This window comes from Vigna unguiculata, unplaced genomic scaffold, assembly GCF_037176805.1.
Source record: "Vigna unguiculata cultivar grain cowpea cultivar isolate G323 ecotype 2 unplaced genomic scaffold, ASM3717680v1 ptg000208l, whole genome shotgun sequence".
Taxonomy (NCBI): Eukaryota; Viridiplantae; Streptophyta; class Magnoliopsida; order Fabales; family Fabaceae; genus Vigna; species Vigna unguiculata.
The window spans coordinates 15,001-28,379 of NW_028196845.1; the positions used below are offsets into that span (position 1 = coordinate 15,001).

The window sequence follows — 13,379 nt, forward strand, 5'->3', positions numbered from 1 at the left end:
ATTGACCACAGCCTAATTAATTGAATGCCTTACCGCTTTAAACTTTGCTTGGAGTTCGATCCGCCTATGAACTCTTCTTCATACGCTTACTCTCTTACCGGAAAGGCAACCCAACGAAAAGAGTCTTAGTCCAGCTTCGTCCCAAAGCTTGGAGATGCCAGGGGCTGAAAAAGTGGGAGTTACAGTATGTTCTTCTCAAGCCAAACCTTCCGAATGGAAGCGCTGGGTTTCTCTGGACTACTCTTCTGCCATTCATTACCCTTGACATGAGAGGTATATCGTTACCTTTGATCTCATTTCCATTTTTTTTATTTTGCAGAGTCTCAGCTCTTTCCTCGAGCCCCACGGGGTCCTCTCAATCCCGCTCTCTCACTTCTGTCGCTATAAGTGTGCTCCCCCTTTGTGCGCAGAACGCCGAGGGTGTTCAGGTCTTTCCCCTCTTTTATCTTATTGCTTTCTTTTCTCCATTTCTCACTTGGGTCTAATTGCCAGGTTCAAGTGAACCCTCAGTAGCTTGAACCTGGCAACGGTCTTTGACACATCTATTAGCTGAAGAGGCCTAACGCTGGTCTTTTTATTCTTCCTATGACTAGCCGATGTAGACTATATCCATAGCCTTTCATATTAGTTAGGGTTGTGTCCTTAACGAATTTGTGAAACTCGTTTAGGCGAATCGATCAATATAAGGGCTTATACACCTACCTTTGAATGAAAGAAGTGTTGATTGTATGCCTGGAAAAGAGAAAGAGTGACTTCCGGCGGTCTGACGATTGATTGCATTTGGTTCAATTTATCTTGCTTGAGAGGGCAAAGGCAGGAAATAGAGTATGGAGTTAGGGGCTTGCTTAATGGCTTTCCTTCCGGCTTCAATGCTCAAGGCATTTCTTTTTTCTTTTTTTGGATTATGCTCTAGTGTTTGAATCATTTTTCTATCTATTCGTCTTTCTATTGATCTATTTGTTTTGCTATCATTCAGTATCAGTAAGATTGATTAGTATGTGGATTACGTGGCTCGCTCTCGCTCTTTGAGTTCTTGGTCTGAAGGTGAACGAGCTCTTGGTGTCGTAATTCCTACTCGCTTTCCTTGTATTAGCTACAGCCACCGAAGCATTCTTTCGTCAACACGAGTTAGCTATTCTCTGATCTTTGCCTTATTCTTTCTTCCTTTTCGTATGTATTTTCAACCGCACAACTGGAACCAAAAATTTCATTGCCTTGAAGAGCCTTCCATTCTTAAGCCAGCCAATCCAGTCAATCAATAAAGGGGCGAAGCGGTGTGAACATGGCCTCATTCTATGACGAGTTGGAGGAGATAGCAGGCTACGGCGAGGAGCCGCCCTACGAGGAAGACAAAAGGGACACTGAGGTCCGAGGACCGGAGGCCCACGTATATGCACTCATGAATACTTATCAATTCAAAAAATTCTTTGATCGTAGAGCAGGCACGTTTCGCCGCTACGCTAAAAGGCTCTTCTATTATGGATCACACGTCCAATTCTCTGGCTCAGAAAGGCTTTCGATGTTTTGATCCTTCTTCTCGTTTTCGCCGTCCCGGCATGTTACCTTCCCTTTTTGGAGTACCAGCTATAGTAGTCAGTCCACTGGGTCTACCTTTTGCGTCCCTGGTGAGGTTGGTTCATCGGCCGAGTCAATCCAGTTTAGAATCTTATTTTCTAGTGAGTTATAGAGCATCTAGTAGATAAACTACTAGCATGAGTAGTTAGACTACCCATACTCAGTTTACGCTGTTCGTGACAGCGATGTTCCAGTCAGACCCGTTCCAGAACCGATGAAAGAGAAAAACCCACTAGCGGGTAAACCTGTGCTTTAGCCCCCAGCAATAGATCTAGTGAGACAGGATTTTCCTTGCCTATGTTCCCCCTGAAGTGAGGCCCCACCGAATCGTCTGCTTAGTCTTCTTTCTCTTTCCTGTGCTATCCAGAAGAGTGAGACATAAGTCTAAAGTTATCCCACTAGTAATGTGCACTATCTGACTTGTCCTTGGTACATCTTATATGAAGCAGTACTGTAGCCTTACAAGCTGCTTGAATGGGTAGCGGACTTTCTATCTACGCCGAGTTTTGATGCCCGACTCAAAGCCTCCTACTCTTCCCCTTCCGCGAAGACAACCTCTGCCGCCTAGTCTGCTTGCCTTTGCTTCCTAAAGTGAGATGTCCAAGAGAAAAGGAACGAGGGGAAGAAGCGACGAGAACATAAAATCGTGAATGAAAGAGCGTGACGAGACTTTCTCAATTCGAGATGTTAGAAGGTGCAAAATCAATGGGTGCCGGAGCTGCTACAATTGCTTCAGCGGGAGCTGCTGTAGGTATTGGAAACGTATTCAGTTCATTAATTCATTCCGTGGCAAGAAATCCATCATTGGCAAAACAGTTATTCGGATATGCAATCCTGGGCTTTGCTCTAACCGAGGCTATTGCCTTGTTCGCATTAATGATGGCCTTTTTGATTCTCTTTGTTTTCTAAGTTTCTCCTTTTGAAAGGTGTAGTCTCTCCTACCTGAAGAGGACGAGGCCCCCGGAAATGGGGGGAAGGGGATGTGGGCAAGGGGCCCCTTCACGGCTAATCGATCTCTCTCCCTCTAGTAAGCTCATCGAAAGACCTGGTGCCCAATACTAAAACTTGGGGAAGGTGGGATGCTAGGTGGACAGGATTGGACGTTAACCTAGAGAGCTAAGTGTAGTGCACTTCGTTCTCTTTGATTGGCACATGGAAGATCCACTTAAAGCATAAAGAAGATCTGCACCGCTAAGACAAGGAAGGTAAGATGTTCAGAAAGAAGATAAGACAAAAAAGTCAATATTGCAACTGACAGCTAATAGGAGAAACTGTCAGCAAATAAAATAGATAAGACAGTCCTGTCTTGATAGTTTACTTCAGATTTCAATGTCCGATCTGACTGTGAGAATAGCGAAGTCCGGAATGACATGCTCAATGCCAGTCCATCCAGAAATGCCAGATGAATCCCGTGAGAGATCTAATCTAGGCAGAAGATCCCATCCCTAAAAAAAAAAAAGTGTAATCAGAGGGTGAAACCTTGCTTTGCAAAAGGGGAGTTCTTTCCCGCATCCATCCCATAAACCCCTGTCAAGCTTCTACTCATTCTCAATTCAGGAAAAGGTTTCCGGTTGCCATAAATAAAACCACAATCACACAGTCAACTCGAACAAAGAGCTTCTCGCCTACAAATTAAGGAGCTGGTCCAAGCCTTCCTCTTTACTGTTTAGGAGTAGCATTGAAGATTCGAAACCTTTCGTGTCGTCAGGTTGCTACACCTAACCTAGCCTAGCGGGAGCTCACTTAAGGCTCCGAGTATCATGATCGTAAGACGACATTTGCTAGCCTCACACTACCCTTTTTGGAACCCTCGAGTAGTCATGTGGAATAAACAAACGAAAAGAAAGGAGAAAGGCTTGCTGTTGCCAAGGCCTATTCCTCGACCATCGTCACCTATTCAATAAGTTGGGAGTCCCCGCCATGTAAACCCATATCCCATGGAAGAATCGAATCAATACCGACTATTTCTTTAGCATCCCGAAGAGTGACGAGAAGACCACACTTTACATCTTTCTTTCAAAAGAGGAGAACGCGCTCATAGAATATTAACAAAAATGAAAGAAATCCTCGTCCAGTGGCACGTCCTTTAGCTGCTGCGGTCCGGTACGGGGAAAGAAGTTCGGACATATTCTATATAGGAAGCGCTCCTTGCCTGAAGAATAGGCGTCTTTCATACCTTTCCTGGGAACGGGCAAGAAAACAGATTGGCCTATGAATGTGCACCCTCTTTCCTGATACTAGGGACATTTGATTCTTTCTGACCTATATTATAATCTTACCAAACTGCTCTTATTCCGCTAAAAGAGCAAAGATAAAAGCCCTCTTATGCCAGAAATTTAATAAAGAATAAAGAAAGTGTACTTTCACCTCTGGAATGGCAACATGCGAAAGACACCCACTGGCGTGCTTACGTTCTTTCTTCGCTTCCCAGCCAACAAGCAACTCCTTGAGCTTTATAAAGCCGTTGATTGCCATCCGTTTTCTTGCTGGAATCTTTTTCTTATTCTGAATATAACCTGTCCTCCCGGGGCTCAAGGGAGAGGCCTGACTGTCTTTTCTATAGAGTTGGAGTAGTAGTTGGACAAAAGAACTCTCTGGCCGGAGTCAAACACGTAGTCGTGACCTGTCCCGTCGTTACTCCTCTTTCTATATATGTTTAGGGAGAAAGAATTAGGCTGCCTAAAAAGAAACTCTAGGCGTTGGATTGTTTTTATTTTCTGCTGGTGAGGAAAGGTCGTGCAATCGCAGAGGACTAGTTCCCTATCCCGCTGATAAGAATAAAAAAGGGATCGGCGCAGTGGATAGGCCACTCTCACTGGAAGAGCTTAGCTTATTCCAAAGCATCCCTGACGCTCTCTAGTTTAGGAATAGAGGGTGCCGCATCCGAGGCAAAGCAAGAGCTAACAGCCTCTTTTTTTCCATCCTTACTTTCATCCGTTAATGCTTCTTCTTTCCAGTCAGTTTAGATCCTGAGAACAAGTCAAGCTTCAAATAAGTAGTCCGCTAAGGTCTGTCTAACAATAGAGCTTCCAGAGGCAAGCCGAAGCGGAGAATGTTTCTCCTAAAGAGTCTATTATAGTAGTCTATCAAAGCACAAGGAGAATGGCTCTGACTAAGCATCTGGTGAGGGATCCGCTGGATTAGTAAGCATCACATAAGGAGGACGGTGGAGATCTAAGTTGCTCCTTTCTTCCCCCTTCCCCAGTTCTCTAACTAGTGGTGTAAGCAAGTGCTCCATTGTGTAATGGTCTAAGGGCCTTTCAGTTCTAATCTGACCTACCGTGTCTAAGGTGTGACTTCTTCCAAGAGTGGGAGGGCTCACAGTAAGACCGGGTAGACGGGTATAGCAGTAATAGTACTTTCACCCAATAGGATAAGGCAAGTCAGTTTGAAAGCAAGGCAAACAACCTTTGCCTCTTGGACTACGGCTTGGAAACCTTTGCCAAGTTTCCTCAGTGAGAAAGGAATCAAACTCACTCTCTTTTCTTCTTCAACTCAACCAAGTCCAATAGAAAACACATTAAGCTTCGTCTAACAGGAAGTAGCACCTGCCGCCTTGCATAGCATGTCGAGAATCCTTTTCCTTGTTTCGAAATACAGATTGTTGTGGAGAGTCTAAATTGCGTAAGAGAAAGAAGCTGTTCTTGAATTGCTAGTCTGTCAGTGAGAAGCTGTGATCGAGAAAGTCTCGCCCAAAGAGCTCTACAGTAGTGCCTTGCGGGGTCGTAGAGCCGGGGGAGCTCAGATCCGATTCTTGCATTCATCTTAACTGCAGATTTCTACTTCTTCTTACCCAGTTTGTAAGCAGAGGAGAACAAATAAGATAGAAGCCCATATTGAAACTATACTTCCTAACTAGAGTAGTAAGAAGTCTTTTCAGAAGCAGTAGACTGAGAGGCTTTGGCAGAATTGATCGAACTTCTTGCTCTCAGGGTGCTTCGCTTGAGCTCAACCATCCGGGATGCTTGTTTTCTGAGGATGATTCTTTCGCGTAAGTAAGGGAAGTGTTGAGCCAGAGTAGAGATGACCTTTTCAGCATCGCTGTGAGAGCATCCGAGTGAATAATTTCTGCCAATTGCATGCTGAAATAGTTTCTTAGTGCTTCCCTTTGTTCTTGCAAGAGATCAAGACTGGTAGGCAGGCTAAGGCCAGAGATTCAATGCCCGAGGTCTTTCCTCTCCTTATCAGTCGAGTTACTTCATAACCTCTTCTTCTGATTATAGTCGTCGTAACTCTCTCTATCTTAGGTGTCGGCATCACACATATCATATAGATTGTGTGTAGTGAGTGAGATTTCCCAAACAAAACATTAGGAAAGGAGTTAAAAAAAGAAAAAGAATAGAGGCCATCTGACTTGGTTAAGTCATGTTAGTTGTGGTTAACAGCAGAACCAAAGCAGAATGACTGACCCTGCCTCCAAAGAGGAAGGTGCATTCCTTGTTATATCCCATAGCTTGCTGAGACCGGAGATAGGGTCCCCTCAGATATGACGATAGGTACGTTCCTGCCAAACATGTTAATAATATAGGTTTCCCTATGGGCATATCCCAGGTTTCCAATATGATCTTAAAATAGACAATCACACACAAAATAGCTCGACTGTAATCCGAGTAACGAAGACTGATAAGCATAAGGATTGAGAATTCATGGGATTGATCAGGTCTCAAGACTGGGACGTCGCTTTTAGCTGCTTTTTTGCAGACTAGATTACTAGGATGCTTGGGAAGTAGCCGTATCTTCTTCTTGCTCCGCTGCTCTCAGAAAACCTGGGACTGAATCTCTAAAATAAGGACTTGTCTATCCGGTTTATCCTGTTAGTGAGATGGGTGTAGCTCCCCTGGATGCATGAAGGCTTTCTTCTTTTGAATTCGGGTTCCCGCATATTGATTGATGCTTCCTTGGAATACCTTTCCATAGGAGTGGTAGAGTCCTAATAAGAGGCCAATTCCTGATACGCCCCTATGAATCTCCCTGGATATCTTCACTTTCTTCGGACGAGCATCCCTGACATAGCTGCCCTTGATAGAAATCCCCTGGCTTTCCTTACTAAATTATAAATCAATCCGGCAATCTTCCTTACAGTTATTTTCTCCTTAATAGTCTATCGGAATTTCTCTGAGAAACCCCCGGGAATCCTTACTTAAAAGCCCCTTTATCTTGATTGTTCGAATAGGATGTGTTAAGCAACAACTTCAAAGCCCTTAGCTACCGGTATTGCTTTGAAAAATCCTGGGTTAATGCAGGTTTCTTTGCTTTCTTTTTATCTGACGCAAGTTATTCATTGATAAAATCAGGATCTTTCTTCTCTCTTCGTTCCTCTCCTTACAGTCGAGTTACTACGTTCCTCTTCTTCTTATTCCCTCCCATGCATCAACAGTTCCAATTTATGGGATAATCCGAGGCAAAGGCCATATCCCGAAGCTAACTCATAACTCTTTCCCGAGTCAACTCACCCTTTCACGCTAACCCTGCTTTGGAAAAAAGAAGGAATGAAATAGCTCGACTGATAAGGAGAGGAAGCAAGGCACTTGAGATGGGTGCTTTCCTTCTTTTTTCTTTCGAAGGTGTTAAAGGGCTGATTGAGGTATAAATTCAATACATATAATTTTTATTTTTCTTGATTTGGTGGTAACCCATTTGGACGAGCAATCGCTACTTCGTTCTCGCCTTTGAGTGTGCAGGGCTTGAATCATCCATAAAACGCCTATTCCTAGGTGCCAAGCTTGTGTTAAAGATCTTACTTGCCTGATTCCCGGAACTGGGTTAAAATAAAAAAAGTGAAGAATTGCAAATATTTTAGATATTGTCTCAGTACTTGTGGCTAGTCCTATTATATGGACTTGACCTCCCTAAGGATGCTTCCACAGAAGAGGCGAGAGGTTCTATCCTTCGGGTATGTGTACCGAACGGGAAATCTATACTCGTAGGCGGTGATACCTCAAGCCCATGATACAACATTTTAAAGTAAGAAAGCAGTTGATAACGAAAAGTTAACCCCCGGTCGGACTTGGTAGGGTAGGAGCCGAATAGAAGGCATAAAGTCAGAGGAATGAGCGGGTAAAGAAGAAAGAGATTGGAAAGATGAGATTCATGTATTGACGTAATCTAGTAGACCCTTAAAGAACATCCAAACCTAGAAACAAGAGCACGCCCATCAAACGGAAAGAATTGATAAATAGGAGGCGGGTAAGCCCGAATAGCTTCCTCAAAAGCATGATGTAGCGACTTACTATTAATTCATAATGCGAGCTAGCATTTGGGGCTAATGTCTGTAGATGTGATACCTCCTGGTCAGAGACGGAGAATCGCTGTTATCGGATCTGGTAATAAACGTATGCTTAGTAGGGAGGGGCTCGCCCAGATGCTTTGCGAGACCGAATCATTTTGTGTTCGGTTGCGTTATCTACCGCAAAGAGGGACTCCCCCTTTCTATTAGAACAGTGTTAGTTCGCTATTACTGCCGGTCAGGCCGACGAGAATTCTATTCTGATATTGCTATGTGCGCCACTAGAGCTTTGATCATATGCTTTGAGCCGAGTCGATGAGTTTGAATATTCATTCGTGTACGTATGCCATGTAGATTGAAAAGGGAGAAGCCCTCACTGACGGAGTATAAATAGCACACCAGATGGATCATTCAATAGAAAGCCGAAGGCGAAGAGTGAACACCTCCAAAGGGCTGGGTGAGAGAAAGCGTCCTTTGTTGATACCTAGTGTACACCGCCACCTACTGAAATGGATTAATAAACGTGGCTTTCTATTGCTTGTAGCGGCGTTGCTTCCTTTTGTTCACCGCGGCGAAAAATGAAATCTTGAGAAAGAAGGCCTTGTGGGGCATCTCCAGCAGCGCCAAAGAAGGAAGATGGAAAGTCTTCTTTGTAGACTCGCACCGCTCACTTACGGTTTTATACAGAGGGGGGTTGTATTGAAGGGCCATAAGCTTTGAATATGCGTTGGTTCCAATCCGGATCTCGTTGTTTGGGTCTCGAGATGATATTCAGGAGACAAAAGAGCAGAGCTGATAGAAATGCTAATTATAATGGAGATACTAATTCTTTAATAAAGACTTGTGCCCATTGTCCAAGATTCCTTTGTGGGACTTTCTTTTTATTCTTCTTGACTTGACTCAACAACCCTCCAATTCAGGACAGAACTCTAAGGGTATCTCTGAAGATTCAAAATACAGAAGAGCGACTGCCAATCAAGACAATATTGAATTGAAGCACGCGCCTTAGGACCGATCCCAGTGAAATAGGAAAACGAATCCGCGCGCTACCGAGTTTCCTTCATCGATCGGAACAAAACTAGCAAAAGAAAGAGGGAGCTGCGCTATACATAATACAAAGGGACCCAGGCTCTGCCCGAATGATACGATCAGCAACTTCTAGTACCCAAGCTATGTGATCAATAACTATTCTCCTAGAGGCGAATCCCTCAGGGCGCCCTAAGCAACCGAAGGGTAGAGAAGATGAAGAATAAGGGTAATCTAAGCATGCGCCACCAAAAGGAAAGAGAGGACCGATTGATACCAATAGCAAGATACACATCTTTTTTTTTAGACTCCGAGGGTTGAGAATAGTTGAGGATCAGAAGATTGGCCTTAATAGATTAAGTGCAAACTTTCTTTTTTATATTATATATATGAGTAAGCCCCTTCCCTTAGGAACAGAAGTATACACAAGGGGGTAATTTCTCACAATTATTCACGTTCAACTCCAAGATCCAGCAAGCCAACTTCAACCGAAACTGAGTCACATTCTCCCTCTCTTCCTAATGGAGGCACATACCATTCTTGTAACAGTGGATGGATAAAAGTCTCGTAGTCTTTGTTTCTAAAAAGGTCGTGCCCTTTCTACATATATCGAAATTTTAGTCTTTCACCCCTCCTTTATCGAATTAGCTATGGCTAATCTAGTAGAGTAGGGCTAATCAGAAGTTTCACTATGGCGATTGGAAGCGAAGCCTCAATTCAAATCGAGCAGCAGCTTTTCTACACTCAAAGGGAACCCGGCATCCCATTAACTGAGACTTCCTATGCATAGCTGTAGCCTTTCGTCATACCCTTTGGCTACTTAGTGCCTCCACCTACTACTAGGCTGTAATCTTCTTGTTTCTAAACTAAATCGAGGGTCTATGCGGCTCTCTGAATAATAGAATATGTCCACTGTAGTCTATTTGAAGCGTTCCTGCTTGTCTTGAATCAAACGGAATTGAATAACCCTGTGTAGCGGATAGCATGGACTGATTGAAATAGCATACTTGTGCAATGGATCTCGTTTATCTTTCATATGTTAAATGTTCGTGTAGTGAATTCACGGCTAGAGATAGTACATTCTGGGTCGATCAAGGAAGGTAGCGTATACGGGTACTTGGGATTGAGTAGAGCATAGGTTCAATAACCGGGCTTGGAAAAGAGAATGATAATCTCGTTCAGCAAGAGGCTGGGTTTTTGGTCTTTCTACGTTTCCGCTTATGCTCCTTTGGTTAGTACTCCAAATTGGATTTCTTTCTGGTTGGTTCGAAGTAATGCTCCTTTTATTTAGCTATTCCCTACATTCTTTGGTAAAAGTGCTCATGCAGCTTCTAAGGGATGCCTTCCCCTCCAAGTTGTTTCAAAGTAAGATCTGTGGATAAACGATGGTTAAGCCGCATCGGTGCGGTCGGGATCGCCCGGTACTTGTGAGGCAGAAGAATCCTTGAATAGAAGATCGAGCTTGTGGAAAGTCTTTTTTTAGTACTTGTTAGCGTCCCTTCCCCCTGAGTTCAAGATGTCCCTTTCCGCTTCTCTTTCAGCAACTTCCGGATTGGTCAAGCCTCGAATCGAATCCTGGATCAACGCCCTTTTTCGCTTAACCCATTCGTTCACAGTCGATTCAACTTAAACCAATGTCACATGTCTTGTGAGCATTCAACCATGATCTTCTTTTGTTCACATCAGATCTTTCCTGGTAACTAAGGCAATGAAATTTTATTAATGAATAAATTACCTCATATCTTTCCCTCTGGGTGGGATGATACGAAATAGAGCAGTTGCCAATTGGCATGCGAAACCGAGAAGGAACTTACTTTCATAGACAAGAGCTGACCTTGGGCCAATGACCAGATATTTAAGATTATTAGCCAAAGTAGATAGAGTGAATGGGAATAGTCGAATGCCCTATGGAGTAAAGGGAAGGGGCTTGAGTTCTGAGACGAAGATAAGGCTTCCGGACATATGGAAGAAGGAGGCATCGTAGATGAGGAGATCCAGTTGTGCTTGCTGCCTATCCACTTGGCGAGTAAGAGGCTCTGTGCAAGAGTGGATTTTCAACCTTCTGCCTTTGCTTGCTTCATCTGCAGAGCTAACTCCGGAAGTGACTGCTCTAGCCAATGCGCATGCGTTCCTTCCTAAATGCAATTAGGCTTCTCGCGTTGATCACATAGCTTCTTCTGTAGTGCGTGTATTTAGTGTCTCCTTTGCTGTCCTATCGCGGAGTTATGTACGTAGGGTGCGCGTAGAAAGCTTATAGTGCTCTTCTTTGATTGATTGTAATTGAGTTGACTGACTCAGGAACTTTCCCTTAGGGTGAATGCACTAGGTGAGCGTCTTTCAATGCTTGCTTTTTTAGTTGTTTAGCCTATAGCCTTGTTGCTAAAGCTGTTAGCGCGTAGTCTGTCTCATATACCTCCAAGAGCGGTGAGTGGGTGTAGTAAGATAAGATGTAGGTAGGCATATCTATGTTTGGGCACTGAACATGGTAGCTATAGCGAGGGGAAAGATCCATAGCAAAGACCGGTAAGCTCGCTTCCCACATCCCATTCGATGCTTTCCCTCCTTCTTTATTTGCTTGATGCGCCGCTCGGTGTGCTCAGATGGTTCTGCTTCATGCTCGTCGACTCTGAGTTCGGGTTTCAATGAGTACCACGATCATTCCCGTTAACCAAATCTCTCCATTTTATGATCAATTCATTAGATCCAGCTCCCTGGCAGTTACAAAAGAACATCTTCATTGGGATGCTGTCAGTGAAGAAAAAGAAGTAAACTGTCATACCTGGTTCCAAGGGAAGAGAGCCCCAGTGAAGTAAACCGAGGGCACGAAGCAAGGTATGGTGGGTGCCAGCTACTTTCACTTGTTAGGAGTAGGGGCTGAAAAGAGCTCTTTGTATAGGTTGGGTTTGCTGGGCTTTGATGCTGACCTTCTTTTTTTGAAAAGGGGAAGGTTTGATAAAGGAGCTTTTAAGCCCTTTTGCTGGATTGTTGGTCTGCAGCCCCGCCCTATAGAATAGAATGAATCCAATAAGGAGAGGCCTATGGATGACCGAGCCACTCTTATACTACTCCTTACCTCACCCCCTTCTCACTTAAAGGGCGAAGTCGCTGAAGCGAGTCTAAAGGCCAAAGAGTGATCTTTGAACGTTACTACGCATCCTTATTAATGAATAGGTATAGTGTAAGGTAGGTTTGTTTGGGTATAGCAGGACTTGAACCTGCGACCATTAGGTTAAAAGCCCAATGCTCTACCAACTGAGCTATACACCCCCAAAAAAGATAGATAGTAGTAAATAAAGATTGGTGCAGAAAAGAGGGCGGCCCCTCTTCTCATCATATTAAAGGGGCGCAGCTCTGTATGAGGCTCGTACTGCGGAGCAAGCGAAGAATAAGGGCGCGCGTTAGCACTCCTGCAAGAAAACGGCCTTACTCAACAAGCGCACCTTTATTAGTAAGTTGTTTCCACTCATTGAAGATTCTATCTACAAAAGAAGGTCAACGGGGGATACTAAAGTTGCTCTCACTGACACCATCTACGAGAAGGTGAGGAGGTCGTCTTTCTTTTCTTTCCGGCCGCCATACGGTTCGCCTTAAAGCCGGAGAAAGGGAGGAGCAGTTATCTATGTAATTACGGTCTTTGTTGGCCGTTGTTCCGGTCGAGCACTCTCTTTTCTTTGCTTTGTTCAATAGAGTCTTACCAAACAAGACTGACTTCTTACCAACCCGCGAAGGGTTGTGAAGTTGGACCAGGTACGAAGAATGAATCTATATCTGTGTACAGTACGGAAGTTGCTGGCCGGCGGCCGCTCAACTGTTCGAGCGCAATACAGTGGTGGTTGGTTCCGATTCGACAAGGGTAGAATGCCTGGTCGAAGGTCCAGTACAGTAGGTAGCAGGCGTGTTCGTTTTGGCTCCCGAGCGAGAACGAGAAAGAGGCGCTGCACCATTCTTGCTGCTATGTACGTGAACCTTGACTTGAGAGATTCATCCAATGGAACCCACACTCAAAGGAGGACCACAAGCTCGGGGCTCGACGAAACATAAAATATCAGCATTAAGAAACTGACTTATTGGGGTTAGCAGTGAAAGAAAGAGCCCGGCATTCATATGAATAGCTTAGTCTACTAAAATCAAAGAGGGACCAGCCTCATCGTGGTAATTATCGTTCACCTCTAATGTGACACGTTCCCTCCCAGTTATATGATCCACGGGATCAGTCGGCTAGAGAGCGGGGCTATTCTTCTTCCGGGGAGGGAAAGTCGTCCCCTCTACTGATCGAACCCTCAGTTCGGGGGTCTTCGTCAACATGTTTTGAGGCTCCAGTCTTCGGCGGGTCACCATTACTTGACTTAGAAAGGCGAACATCTAGGCAAGGGAAAGCGCAGTGCGCCTGGTGCAAATGGCTTTTTTCATGATATACCAATCAGAATGGAGGACCCTACCTACGTACATGATTGATAGAAGAACTACGTAGGGGGTCGGTCAACTTGATGCGGGAGAGGCATGAGTGCAGTTCGATCTTGTGGTGTATTCGTTTGTAGTGAGTAGGGCCTCT

General features: G+C 44.4%; 1 non-coding gene across 1 annotated transcript; it reads right to left on the reverse strand.

The window, feature by feature from the left end:
* Nucleotides 1-12,021: 12,021 nt before the first annotated feature.
* TRNAK-UUU (transfer RNA lysine (anticodon UUU)) lies at nt 12,022-12,094 on the reverse strand. The gene has a single exon. It is a non-coding gene; the product is annotated as a tRNA-Lys (tRNA).
* Between the last annotated feature and the right edge of the window lie 1,285 nt (nt 12,095-13,379).